This window comes from Hemitrygon akajei, chromosome 25, assembly GCF_048418815.1.
Source record: "Hemitrygon akajei chromosome 25, sHemAka1.3, whole genome shotgun sequence".
In the NCBI taxonomy this organism is placed as follows: Eukaryota; Metazoa; Chordata; class Chondrichthyes; order Myliobatiformes; family Dasyatidae; genus Hemitrygon; species Hemitrygon akajei.
This window is the reverse complement of record NC_133148.1, coordinates 20,328,704-20,343,835: the sequence shown is the minus strand read 5'-3', so window position 1 is coordinate 20,343,835 and position 15,132 is coordinate 20,328,704. Positions and strand designations below refer to the sequence as shown.

The 15,132-nt window shown below is 46.7% G+C and overlaps 1 protein-coding gene across 1 annotated transcript in view; it reads left to right on the top strand.

Annotated features, from left to right (window-relative positions):
* LOC140716180 (uncharacterized) overlaps positions 1-15,132 on the top strand; it is a 75,941-nt gene that overhangs the window by 15,699 nt on the left and 45,110 nt on the right. The window lies entirely within an intron of this gene.

Sequence of the window (15,132 nt, the reverse complement as noted above, 5' to 3'; positions counted from 1 at the left end):
CATCTCTAATCTAAAGGAATGCCCTGTATTTTGAGGCTGTACCCTCTGGTCCCAGACTCCACTGTAGGAAACATACCCTCCATGTCAACTCTATCTAGGCCTTTCAGTATTCAATAGGTTTCAATCAGATCACCCCCCTCCCCATTCTTCTAAACTCCAGTGAGTACAGGCCCAGAGCCATCAAACGCTCTTCATTCGTTAACAATAGATGACGAAGGGTCTCAGCCAAAATGTTGACTTTACATTTGCCTCCATAGCTGCTGCCTGACCTGCTGAGAGAGCTGCCAGAATTTTGTGTGTTGGTCCACTTGACAAAACTTTGCTCCAATAAAGCGCCCTATTTAATTTGGTTGGTCACAGTAAAAATGCACGTGGCTCTCCATAATAAAGTAAGATGTTACACATGGACACAGTCTTTCAAACAGACCTATGAAAATCAAACCTATTCAAGTCTTTCTGATTGTGTTAATGGAGCAAACTGGAAATGAACAAGCTGCTTAAACTGGGGCCCTTCCACTTGTCCACCTGGCGGGACAGGCCTCTGGACAAAGAACTTGTCATTCTCAGCTCGTTGGAACAAAACGTGTTTTAATTTTGATTTTACTGCTGCTTTCCTGGGAGGAGAATGACCCATTTCCGAGTCCTCTCAGAGTCGGAGAGCAGTACAGTAGGGATGTAGGCCCTTCGGCCCAGCGAGTCCATGATGACCACGTTGTCCACCCAGTTAATCCCAGAATTGGGCTTTCCCTCTATGTATCTTAATGCATCTTAAATTATACTAATCAGCCCAGTCCTCTGGCAGCTTGTCCATATACTCAATCACCCCGTGTGGATAAAATAACTCTCAGATACAGTTCCAGCCTTCCCTCTCTCACCCTCACTCTACGCTCTCCAGTTCTGGACTCCCGTACCCACGGGGAAAGTCTGTTACTGAAGCCCCTCATAATTATAAACATTTCTGAATGGTCGTCCCTTGTTCTCCTACATTCCAAGGAACGAAGGCCAAGCCTGGCCAAAGTCTCCTTATAACTCAGGCTCTCTAGTCTTGGCAACGTCCTCGTAAACCTCTTCTACACCCTTTCCGGTTTAATCGCACCTTTCCTGTAACAGGGTGACGAAAACTGTACGCTGTTCACTAAAGCAACTGCAACACAACGTCCGCACTCCTCAGCCGATGAGGGCCAGCGTGCTGAATAGCTTTCTTCACCGCACCGTCTACCTGCCACGCTGCACTCAACAATCTTCACCCTTACACTCCAGGGTCCCTCTTTACCATTATACTCTGTAGTGACTTACCATTCATAGTAGAAGTCCAACAGTGGTTGGACATTCCAAAATACATCACTTCAAACTTACTTGTATCAAAAATCACGGAGCAATATTAGACACAGATAGATAGGAGTTGGCAATACATGGCTGTGTATAGAGTGTACAGTTCTGTTTGATCATGACCAGTGCAGTCAAAGCACTTCCTTTGCAACCAATCCAGTGCTTTATTAAATGAGGTCAGTGGTGCCTGCAGGTGGAGGGATTACAAATCGAAGCTCCCACCTACAGTAACTATTTTAACGGCAAATATGTACATGTGTATGTATGCGTGCAATGGACTGATGGAATTAACCTTTAGCCATTCTCCTTATCCTTCTGCAGCCCCCCTGCATCCCGAACACTACCTTCGTATTGTCTGAAAAACTTGGCCATAAAGCCATCAGCCCATCATCTAAATCGTTGTCACAATGTAAAAAGAAGCGGTTCCAACACAGACCCCTGTAGAACACAATTAGTCACCACCAGCCAATCACAAAAGGCTCCCTTTATTCCTTCTCTGTACTTCCTGCCAATCCGCTAATGATCTACCCATGCTAGTATCTTTCCTGTAGTACCATGGGCTCTTATCTTGCTGAGCAGCCTCGTGTGCGGCACCTTCCAGAAATCCAAGCACACAACTTCCACCTATTCTCCTTTGTCTGTCCTGCTTGCTATTTCTCCAAAGAATTCTGTCAGGCAAGATTTTCTTGAGGGAACCGTGCTGACTTTACCCTGTTCCTGCAAGTACCCCTAAACCTCATCCTTATCAAATGACTCCGACGTCTTCCCAACCACTGAGCTCAGACTAATTGGCCTATAATTTCCTTTCTTCTGTCTCCCTCCCTTCTTGAAGAGTGGAATGACTTTTGCTATTTTTCAGTCCTCTGGAACCATGCCAGAATCTAGTGACTCTTGAAAGATCATTACCAATGCCTCCACAATCTCTTCAGCCTCCTCTTTCAAAATCCTGGAGCATAGTCCATCTGGTCCAGATGACTTCTCCAACTTCAGGCCTTCCAGGTTCCCAGGCACGTTCTCCTTGGTGACAGCAACTGCACTCACTTCTGCCCCTGACACGCTTGAACTTCTGGTATACTGCTGGTGTCTTCCACAATGATGCAAAGTACTTATTCAGTTTGTCCCCAATTACAACCTCTCCAGCATTATTTTCCTGTGGTCCAATAGCTACTCGAGCTTCCCTTTTACTCTTTATGTATCTGAGAATACTTTTGGAATCTTCTTTGATATTATTGGCTAGCATACCTTTATATTTCAGCTTTTCCCTTCTTGTGCCTTTTTACCTTCTAAAAAGCTTCCCAGTCCTCTAACTTCCCATTAAATGTTGCTCTAATTCTTGCCCCTCCTTAGTTTTAGTGTTGGCTTTGACTTCCCTTGAGTCATCATGATTTCAGAATACTTCTTCTTTGGGATGTATCTATCCTGCACCTTCTGAATTGCTCCCAGGTACTCCAGCTCTGCCATCATTCCTGCTAGTGTCCCCTTGCAATCAACTTTGGCCAGCTCCCCTCTCATGCTTCTATAATTCCCTATACTCCGCCGCTCCAAAGAAACCAACCCAAGTTTTTTCAGCTTCTCATGATAGCACATGCCCTCTAAACCAAACAACATCCTGGTGAACCTCTTCTGCACCCTCTCCAAAGCCTCAACATCCTTCCTATAGTGGGGTGACCACAGCTGTATGCAATACACCCGAAGAGGCCAGAATTCTACAAAGTTGCAACATAACCTCTTGACTTTTGAACTCAGTGCCTCAACTAATAAAAGCAAGCATGTCATAAGCCTTCCTACCCACCCTGTGTAGCCAGGTTCAAGGAGCTATGAACTTGGATCCCAAGATCTCTGCTCAGCAACACTGTTAATGATCTTGCCCTTAAGAGTGTAGCGTCTCCTTGCTTTTGCCCTACCAAGGTGCAACACCTCACATTTATCTGGGTTAAACTCCACCTTGCCATTTCTCGGCCCATATCTGCAACTGATCTACATTACATTGTATTCTTTCCCACTCGTCTACACTATCCACAAATCCACCAATCTTAGTATCATCCACAAATTTACTAACCCACCCATCTACATTTCCACCCAGGTCATTAATATACATCACAAACAGCAGAGGTCCCAGCACAGATCCCTGTGGACCACCACTAATTAGAGACCTCCAGTTTGAATAACTTCCTTCAACCACTATCCTTGTCTTCTGTGCGCACGCCAGTTCTGAATGCAGTCAATTCACCGTGAATCCCATGCATCTTAATCTTCTGGATTAGCCTCCCATGAGGGACCTTGTCATATATCTTACTGAAATCCTCTGCCCTACCCTCATCAGCCTCTCTCATTACCTTGTCAAAAAAACTCAGTCAATTTGGTAAGACACAATCTGACCTGCACAAAGCCATGCTGGCTCTCTCTAATCAGGCCATGGGTTTCCAGACGCTCATCCATCCCCTAAGAATTTTCTCCAGCAAATTCTCTACAACGAATGTAAAACTCACCGGTCTATAGTTCCCAAGATTTTCTCTTGTTCCCTTCTCAAATAGAGCTGCAACATTAGCCACTCTTTAGTTGTCTGGGGCTTCGCCTGAGCCTAGAGATGACACGAGGAGACTGGTCAAGGCCCCAGCAATCTCACCTCTTGCTTTCTTCAATAACGTGAGATAAATCCCATCAGGCCCTGGGGACTTATCCACCTTAGCACTCCGTAGGAGGCCCAACATCTCCTCCCCCTTGATCTCTGAATGTCCTGATGTATTTATACACACAACACTGATCTCCTGGTCCCCCGTGTCCTTTTCCTTGGTAAGTACGGAAGCAAAGTACTCATTAAGTACTTCACTCATATTTTCTGCATTCAAGCAAATGTTCCCCTCTTTATCCTTGATGGTCCCTCCCTCCCCTGAGTTATCCGTTTGCTCTTGATCTATGTATAGAATGCCTTGGAATTCACCTTATTCCTATTTGCCAAGGCCCCTCATGGCCCTCCTGGCTTTCCTAATTCCCTTCTCCAGTTCTTTTCTGGTTTCATTATAATCCACATGTGCTCCGTTTGATCCTAATGCTCGGAACTTTGCATAGCTTTTTTATCTTAACTAAATTCATCACCTCCCTGAACATCCAAGGTTCCCTTATTTTTCCGCCCCTGTCCCTCCTTCCACTGGAACACTGCTCTAACTATATACTAGCAGACAAAGATTGAAGAGGAAGAAATTTACCAGAATTGAATTTGGGAGCTGAGAGGTAATGTTGCAGCTACATAGGACCCTGGTCAGACCCCACTTGGAGTTCTGTGCTCAGTTCTGGTCACCTCACTACAGGAAGGATGTGGAAGCCATAGAAAGGGTGCAGAGGAGATTTACAAGGATGTTGCCTGGATTGGGGAGAATGCCTTATGAGAATAGGTTGAGTGAACTTGGCCTTTTCTCCTTGGAGCGATGGAGGATGAGAGGTGACCTGATAGAGGTGTATAAGATGATGAGAGGCATTGATCGTGTGGATAGTCAGAGGCTTTTCCCCAGGGCTGAAATGGTTGCCACAAGAGGGCACAGGTTTAAGGTGCTGGGGAGTAGGTACAGAGGAGATGTCAGGGGTAAGTTTTTTACTCACAGAGTGGTGAGGGCATGGAATGGGTAGCCAGCAACGGTGGTGGAGGCGGATACAATAGGGTTTTTTAAGAGACTTTTGGATAGGTACATGGAGCTTAGAAAAATAGAGGGCTATGGGTAAGCCCAGTAATTTCTAAGGTAGGGACATGTTCAGCACAACTTTGTGGGCCGAAGGGCCTGTATTGTGCTGTGGGTTTTCTATGTTTCTATATGATAACGTGCTGTACTGTTCCCCACACTGCCTCTCTTCCCATTCTATTATGTCACAGATGTACTGACATCAGAGCTGCTGACCCTCAAATCTCGGAGGGGGCAGCCAGCACCTTTCTCCCCAGGGAGGCTACAGCCAATACCTGATGACAGAAAGTTCGGGGCAGGTGCCGGCCGCTGGGTGTGCTGGTGAAGGCTGACCCAATAGGGCAGGGGTTCACAACCTTTTTTATGCCATGGAGCCTTACCATTAACCGAGGGGTCAGTGGACCCCAGGCTGGGAACCCCCGAAAACGGAGCATTTAAGAGTCTATTAGGTAGCTGCCTGGATGTAATAAGAATTGAGGGTTATGTATGGGCTGTGTCGGAAGGGTTTAGACTGATCGTAGAATGGGTTTATAAAGGTTAGCACGACATCAAGGGGTGAAGGGCCTGTACTCTTGCTGTAATTTTCCTTGAATCCAACTTCAATCCTGATCTGTGCATGTTCTCTGCAATAATAGCGATAATTTCACCGCCCGCCCCCTGCCAGCCCAGCCCCCAGAAGTCCTCCAGTTCCTTCCCATTGACCCAAAGTTATGCCAGGAAGTTAACTGATATCCTTAAAATCTCCTGAGCGTAGGTGAGCGGCAGAAAGGATCAAACAGGAGGTGAAGAGCACGTGAGAAAGTTGCAGGGATACCGCGCAGTACGGAGGGGCGGAATGGGACCAATGGGGTCATTCTGCTGGGAGCTAGCACTGGCCCGATGGGCTGAACGGTCTCCAACGCTGCAATAAGCTACACCCCTGGCGACACTGAGGCACAAAGGAAACTACAGATGTTGGAAATCTGGAGCAACACCCACAGAATTCTGGAGGAACTGTGCAGGTCAGGCAGCGTCTATGGAGGGGAATAAGCAGGTGTTATTTCAGGCCAAGACCCTTCATCAGGACTCTATCGTTTCCCTGCATGGATACTACCCAATCTGCAGAACTTGCCCAGCACTTTGTAGGTGTTGCCTGTGGCTGATATTACCCCCAATTGTCATGAGGTATATCAAGACCCTGCTGCCCCCCCTCACTGGTCCATCTGCAGTTTGCATACCGTACCAACCTCTCAACAGACGATGCCATTGCCACCACCCTCCACCTGGCCCTAACCCACCTGGACAAAAAACACACATACGTTCGGATGCTGTTCATAGACTTCAGTTCAGCATTCAACACAATCATCCCTCAGAAACTGATTGGAAAGCTGAGCCTACTGGGCCTGAGCACCTCCCTCTGCAACGGGATACTAGACTTCCTGCCAATCAGCTAATGATCTACCCATGCTAGTATCTTTCCTGTAGTACCATGGGCTCTTATCTTGCTGAGCAGCCTCGTGTGCGGCACCTTCCAAAAATCCAAGTACACAACTTCCACCTATTCTCCTTTGTCTGCCCTGCTTGCTATTTCTCCAAAGAATTCTGTCAGGCAAGATTTTCTTGAGGGAACCGTACTGACTTTACCCTGTTCCTGCAAGTACCCCCAAACCTCATCCTTATCAAATGACTCCGACATCTTCCCAACCACTGAGCTCAGACTATTTGGCCTATAATTTCCTTTCTTCTGTCTCCCTCCCTTCTTGAAGAGTGGAATGACTTTTGCTATTTTTCAGTCCTCTGGAACCATGCCAGAATCTAGTGACTCTTGAAAGATCATTACCAATGCCTCCACAATCTCTTCAGCCTCCTCTTTCAAAATCCTGGAGCATAGTCCATCTGGTCCAGATGACTTCTCTAACTTCAGGCCTTCCAGGTTCCCAGGCACGTTCTCCTTGGTGACAGCAACTGCACTCACTTCTGCCCCTGACACGCTTGAACTTCTGGTATACTGCTGGTGTCTTCCACAATGATGAAAAGTACTTATTCAGTTTGTCCCCAATTACAACCTCTCCAGCATTATTTTCCTGTGGTCCAATAGCTACTGTAGCTTCCCTTTTACTCTTTATGTATCTGAGAATACTTTTGGAATCTTCTTTGATATTATTGGCTAGCATACCTTTATATTTCAGCTTTTCCTTTCTTGTGCCTTTTTACCTTCTAAAAAGCTTCCCAGTCCTCTAACTTCCCATTAAATGTTGCTTAATTCTTGCCCCTCCTTAGCTTTAGTGTTGGCTTTGACTTCCCTTGTGTCATCATGATTTCAGAATACTTCTTCTTTGGGATGTATCTATCCTGCACCTTCTGAATTGCTCCCAGGTACTCCAGCTCTGCCATCATTCCTGCTAGTGTCCCCTTGCAATCAACTTTGGCCAGCTCCCCTCTCATGCTTCTATAATTCCCTATACTCCGCCGCTCCAAAGAAAACAACCCAAGTTTTTTCAGCTTCTCATGATAGCACGTGCCCTCTAAACCAAACAACATCCTGGTGAACCTCTTCTGCACCTCCTCCAAAGCCTCAACATCCTTCCTATAGTGGGGTGACCACAGCTGTATGCAATACTCCCGAAGAGGCCAGAATTCTACAAAGTTGCAACATAACCTCTTGACTTTTGAACTCAGTGCCTCAACTAATAAAAGCAAGCATGTCATAAGCCTTCCTACCCACCCTGTGTAGCCAGGTTCAAGGAGCTATGAACTTGGATCCCAAGATCTCTGCTCAGCAACACTGTTAATGATCTTGCCCTTAAGAGTGTAGCGTCTCCTTGCTTTTGCCCTACCAAGGTGCAACACCTCACATTTATCTGGGTTAAACTCCACCTTGCCATTTCTCGGCCCATATCTGCAACTGATCTACATTACATTGTATTATTTCCCACTCGTCTACACTATCCACAAATCCACCAATCTTAGTATCATCCACAAATTTACTAACCCACCCATCTACATTTCCACCCAGGTCATTAATATACATCACAAACAGCAGAGGTCCCAGCACAGATCCCTGTGGACCACCACTAATTAGAGACCTCCAGTTTGAATAACTTCCTTCAACCACTATCCTTGTCTTCTGTGCGCACGCCAGTTCTGAATGCAGTCAATTCACCGTGAATCCCATGCATCTTAATCTTCTGGATTAGCCTCCCATGAGGGACCTTGTCATATATCTTACTGAAATCCTCTGCCCTACCCTCATCAGCCTCTCTCATTACCTTGTCAAAAAAACTCAGTCAATTTGGTAAGACACGATCTGCACTGCACAAAGCCATGCTGGCTCTCTCTAATTAGGTCACGGGTTTCCAGACGCTCATCCATCCCCTAAGAATTTTCTCCAGCAAATTCTCTACAACGAATGCAAAACTCACCGGTCTATAGTTCCCAAGATTTTCTCTTGTTCCCTTCTCAAATAGAGCTGCAACATTAGCCACTCTTTAGTCGTCTGGGGCTTCGCCTGAGCCTAGAGATGACACGAGGAGACTGGTCAAGGCCCCAGCAATCTCACCTCTTGCTTTCTTCAATAACGTGAGATAAATCCCATCAGGCCCTGGGGACTTATCCACCTTAGCACTCCGTAGGAGGCCCAACATCTCCTCCCCCTTGATCTCTGAATGTCCTGATGTATTATACACACAACACTGATCTCCTGGTCCCCCATGTCCTTTTCCTTGGTAAGTACGGAAGCAAAGTACTCATTAAGTACTTCACTCATATTTTCTGCATTCAAGCAAATGTTCCCCTCTTTATCCTTGATGGTCCCTCCCTCCCCCGAGTTATCCATTTGCTCTTGATCTATGTACAGAATGCCTTGAAATTCACCTTATTCCTACTTGCTAAGGCCCCTCCTGGCTTTCCTAATTCCCTTCTCCAGTTCTTTTCTGGTTTCATTATAATCCACATGTGCTCCGTTTGATCCTAATGCTCGGAACTTTGCATAGCTTTTTTATCTTAACTAAATTCATCACCTCCCTGAACATCCAAGGTTCCCTTATTTTTCCGCCCCTGTCCCTCCTTCCACTGGAACACTGCTCTAACTATATACTAGCAGACAAAGATTGAAGAGGAAGAAATTTACCAGAATTGAATTTGGGAGCTGAGAGGTAATGTTGCAGCTACATAGGACCCTGGTCAGACCCCACTTGGAGTACTGTGCTCAGTTCTGGTCACCTCACTACAGGAAGGATGTGGAAGCCATAGAAAGGGTGCAGAGGAGATTTACAAGGATGTTGCCTGGATTGGGGAGCATGCCTTATGAGAATAGGTTGAGTGAACTTGGCCTTTTCTCCTTGGAGCGACGGAGGATGAGAGGTGACCTAACAGAGGTGTATAAGATGATGAGAGGCATTGATCATGTGGATAGTCAGAAGCTTTTTCCCAGGGATGAAATGGTTGCCACAAGAGGACACAGGTTTAAGGTGCTGGGGAGTAGGTACAGAGGAGATGTCAGGGGTAAGTTTTTTACTCACAGAGTGGTGAGGGCATGGAATGGGTAGCCGGCAACGGTGGTGGAGGCGGATACAATAGGGTCTTTTAAGAGACTTTTGGATAGGTACATGGAGCTTAGAAAAATAGAGGGCTATAGGTAAGCCCAGTAATTTCTAAGGTAGGGACATGTTCGGCACAACTTTGTGGGCCGAAGGGCCTGTATTGTGCTGTAGGTTTTCTATGTTTCTATATGATAACGTGCTGTACTGTTCCCCACACTGCCTCTCTTCCCATTCTATTATGTCACAGATGTACTGACATCAGAGCTGCTGACCCTCAAATCTCGGAGGGGGCAGCCAGCACCTTTCTCCCCAGGGAGGCTACAGCCAATACCTGATGACAGAAAGTACGGGGCAGGTGCCGGCCGCTGGGTGTGCTGGTGAAGGCTGACCCAATAGGGCAGGGGTTCACAACCTTTTTTATGCCATGGAGCCTTACCATAAACCGAGGGGTCAGTGGACCCCAGGCTGGGAACCCCCGAAAACGGAGCATTTAAGAGTCTATTAGGTAGCTGCCTGGATGTAATAAGAATTGAGGGTTATGTATGGGCTGTGTCGGAAGGGTTTAGACTGATCGTAGAATGGGTTTATAAAGGTTAGCATGACATCAAGGGGTGAAGGGCCTGTACTCTTGCTGTAATTATCCTTGAATCCAGCTTCAATCCTGATCTGTGCATGTTCTCTGCAATAATAGCAATAATTTCACTGCCCACCCCCTGCCAGCCCAGCCCCCAGAAGTCCTCCAGTTCCTTCCCATTGACCCAAAGTTATGCCAGGAAGTTAACTGATATCCTTAAAATCTCCTGAGCGTAGGTGAGCGGCAGAAAGGATCAAACAGGAGGTGAAGAGCACGTGAGAAAGTTGCAGGGATACCGCGCAGTACGGAGGGGCAGAATGGGACCAATGGGGTCATTCTGCTGGGAGCTAGCACTGGCCCAATGGGCTGAACGGTCTCCAACGCTGCAATAAGCTACACCCCTGGCGACACTAAGGCACAAAGGAAACTACAGATGCTGGAAATCTGGAGCAACACCCACAGAATTCTGGAGGAACTGTGCAGGTCAGGCAGCGTCTATGGAGGGGAATAAGCAGGTGTTATTTCAGGCCAAGACCCTTCATCAGGACTCTATCGTTTCCCTCCATGGATACTACCCAATCTGCAGAACTTGCCCAGCACTTTGTAGGTGTTGCCTGTGGCTGATATTACCCCCAATTGTCATGAGGTATATCAAGACCCTGCTGCCCCCCCTCACTGGTCCCTCTGCAGTTTGCATACCGTACCAACCTCTCAACAGACGATGCCATTGCCACCACCCTCCACCTGGCCCTAACCCACCTGGACAAAAAACACACATACGTTCGGATGCTGTTCATAGACTTCAGTTCAGCATTCAACACAATCATCCCTCAGAAACTGATTGGAAAGCTGAGCCTACTGGGCCTGAACACCTCCCTCTGCAACTGGATCCTAGACTTCCTGCCAATCAGCTAATGATCTACCCATGCTAGTATCTTTCCTGTAGTACCATGGGCTCTTATCTTGCTGAGCAGCCTCGTGTGCGGCACCTTCCAAAAATCCAAGTACACAACTTCCACCTATTCTCCTTTGTCTGCCCTGCTTGCTATTTCTCCAAAGAATTCTGTCAGGCAAGATTTTCTTGAGGGAACCGTACTGACTTTACCCTGTTCCTGCAAGTACCCCCAAACCTCATCCTTATCAAATGACTCCGACATCTTCCCAATCACTGAGCTCAGACTAATTGGCCTATAATTTCCTTTCTTCTGTCTCCCTCCCTTCTTGAAGAGTGGAATGACTTTTGCTATTTTTCAGTCCTCTGGAACCATGCCAGAATCTAGTGACTCTTGAAAGATCATTACCAATGCCTCCACAATCTCTTCAGCCTCCTCTTTCAAAATCCTGGAGCATAGTCCATCTGGTCCAGATGACTTCTCTAACTTCAGGCCTCCCAGGTTCCCAGGCACGTTCTCCTTGGTGACAGCAACTGCACTCACTTCTGCCCCTGACACGCTTGAACTTCTGGTATACTGCTGGTGTCTTCCACAATGATGCAAAGTACTTATTCAGTTTGTCCCCAATTACAACCTCTCCAGCATCATTTTCCTGTGGTCCAATAGCTACTCGAGCTTCCCTTTTACTCTTTATGTATCTGAGAATACTTTTGGAATCTTCTTTGATATTATTGGCTAGCATACTTTTATATTTCAGCTTTTCCTTTCTTGTGCCTTTTTACCTTCTAAAAGCTTCCCAATCCTCTTACTTCCCATTTAATGTTGCTCTAATTCTTGCCCCTCCTTAGTTTTAGTGTTGGCTTTGACTTCCCTTGAGTCATCATGATTTCAGAATACTTCTTCTTTGGGATGTATCTATCCTGCACCTTCTGAATTGCTCCCAGGTACTCCAGCTCTGCCATCATTCCTGCTAGTGTCCCCTTGCAATCAACTTTGGCCAGCTCCCCTCTCATGCTTCTATAATTCCCTATACTCCGCCGCTCCAAAGAAAACAACCCAAGTTTTTTCAGCTTCTCATGATAGCACATGCCCTCTAAACCAAACAACATCCTGGTGAACCTCTTCTGCACCTCCTCCAAAGCCTCAACATCCTTCCTATAGTGGAGTGACCACAGCTGTATGCAATATTCCCGAAGAGGCCAGAATTCTACAAAGTTGCAACATAACCTCTTGACTTTTGAACTCAGTGCCTCAACTAATAAAAGCAAGCATGTCATAAGCCTTCCTACCCACCCTGTGTAGCCAGGTTCAAGGAGCTATGAACTTGGATCCCAAGATCTCTGCTCAGCAACACTGTTAATGATCTTGCCCTTAAGAGTGTAGCGTCTCCTTGCTTTTGCCCTACCAAGGTGCAACACCTCACATTTATCTGGGTTAAACTCCACCTTGCCATTTCTCGGCCCATATCTGCAACTGATCTACATTACATTGTATTATTTCCCACTCGTCTACACTATCCACAAATCCACCAATCTTAGTATCATCCACAAATTTACTAACCCACCCATCTACATTTCCACCCAGGTCATTAATATACATCACAAACAGCAGAGGTCCCAGCACAGATCCCTGTGGACCACCACTAATTAGAGACCTCCAGTTTGAATAACTTCCTTCAACCACTATCCTTGTCTTCTGTGCGCACGCCAGTTCTGAATGCAGTCAATTCACCGTGAATCCCATGCATCTTAATCTTCTGGATTAGCCTCCCATGAGGGACCTTGTCATATATCTTACTGAAATCCTCTGCCCTACCCTCATCAGCCTCTCTCATTACCTTGTCAAAAAAACTCAGTCAATTTGGTAAGACACGATCTGACCTGCACAAAGCCATGCTGGCTCTCTCTAATCAGGCCATGGGTTTCCAGACGCTCATCCATCCCCTAAGAATTTTCTCCAGCAAATTCTCTACAACGAATGTAAAACTCACCGGTCTATAGTTCCCAAGATTTTCTCTTGTTCCCTTCTCAAATAGAGCTGCAACATTAGCCACTCTTTAGTTGTCTGGGGCTTCGCCTGAGCCTAGAGATGACACGAGGAGACTGGTCAAGGCCCCAGCAATCTCACCTCTTGCTTTCTTCAATAACGTGAGATAAATCCCATCAGGCCCTGGGGACTTATCCACCTTAGCACTCCGTAGGAGGCCCAACATCTCCTCCCCCTTGATCTCTGAATGTCCTGATGTATTTATACACACAACACTGATCTCCTGGTCCCCCGTGTCCTTTTCCTTGGTAAGTACGGAAGCAAAGTACTCATTAAGTACTTCACTCATATTTTCTGCATTCAAGCAAATGTTCCCCTCTTTATCCTTGATGGTCCCTCCCTCCCCCGAGTTATCCGTTTGCTCTTGATCTATGTACAGAATGCCTTGGAATTCACCTTATTCCTACTTGCTAAGGCCCCTCATGGCCCTCCTGGCTTTCCTAATTCGCTTCTCCAGTTCTTTTCTGGTTTCATTATAATCCACATGTGCTCCGTTTGATCCTAATGCTCGGAACTTTGCATAGCTTTTTTATCTTAACTAAATTCATCACCTCCCTGAACATCCAAGGTTCCCTTATTTTTCCGCCCCTGTCCCTCCTTCCACTGGAACACTGCTCTAACTATATACTAGCAGACAAAGATTGAAGAGGAAGAAATTTACCAGAATTGAATTTGGGAGCTGAGAGGTAATGTTGCAGCTACATAGGACCCTGGTCAGACCCCACTTGGAGTACTGTGCTCAGTTCTGGTCGCCTCACTACAGGAAGGATGTGGAAACCATAGAAAGGGTGCAGAGGAGATTTACAAGGATGTTGCCTGGATTGGGGAGCATGCCTTATGAGAATAGGTTGAGTGAACTTGGCCTTTTCTCCTTGGAGCGACGGAGGATGAGAGGTGACCTGATAGAGGTGTATAAGATGATGAGAGGCATTGATCATGTGGATAGTCAGAAGCTTTTCCCCAGGGCTGAAATGGTTGCCACAAGAGGACACAGGTTTAAGGTGCTGGGGAGTAGGTACAGAGGAGATGTCAGGGGTAAGTTTTTTACTCACAGAGTGGTGAGGGCATGGAATGGGTAGCCAGCAACGGTGGTGGAGGCGGATACAGTAGGGTCTTTTAAGAGACTTTTGGATAGGTACATGGAGCTTAGAAAAATAGAGGGCTATAGGTAAGCCCAGTAATTTCTAAGGTAGGGATATGTTCGGCACAACTTTGTGGGCCGAAGGGCCTGTATTGTGCTGTAGGTTTTCTATGTTTCTATATGATAACGTGCTGTACTGTTCCCCACACTGCCTCTCTTCCCATTCTATTATGTCACAGATGTACTGACATCAGAGCTGCTGACCCTCAAATCTCGGAGGGGGCAGCCAGCACCTTTCTCCCCAGGGAGGCTACAGCCAATACCTGATGACATCGAGTGAAGGAAGTTCGGGGCAGGTGCCAGCCGCTGGGTGTGCTGGTGAAGGCTGACCCAATAGGGCAGGGGTTCACAACCTTTTTTATGCCATGGAGCCTTACCATGAACCGAGGGGTCAGTGGACCCCAGGCTGGGAACCCCTGAAAATGGAGCATTTAAGAGTCTATTAGGTAGCTGCCTGGATGTAATAAGAATTGAGGGTTATGTATGGGCTGTGTCAGAAGGGTTTAGACTGATTGTAGAATGGGTTTATAAAGGTTAGCACGACATCAAGGGGTGAAGGGCCTGTACTCTTGCTGTAATTTTCCTTGAATCCAGCTTCAATCCTGATCTGTGCATGTTCTCTGCAATAATAGCGATAATTTCACCGCCCGCCCCCTGCCAGCCCAGCCCCCAGAAGTCCTCCAGTTCCTTCCCATTGACCCAAAGTTATGCCAGGAAGTTAACTGATATCCTTAAAATCTCCTGAGCGTAGGTGAGCGGCAGAAAGGATCAAACAGGAGGTGAAGAGCACGTGAGAAAGTTGCAGGGATACCGCGCAGTACGGAGGGGCAGAATGGGACCAATGGGGTCATTCTGCTGGGAGCTAGCACTGGCCCGATGGGCTGAACGGTCTCCAACACTGAAATAAGCTACACCCCTGGCGACACTGAGGCACAAAGGAAACTACAGATGCTGG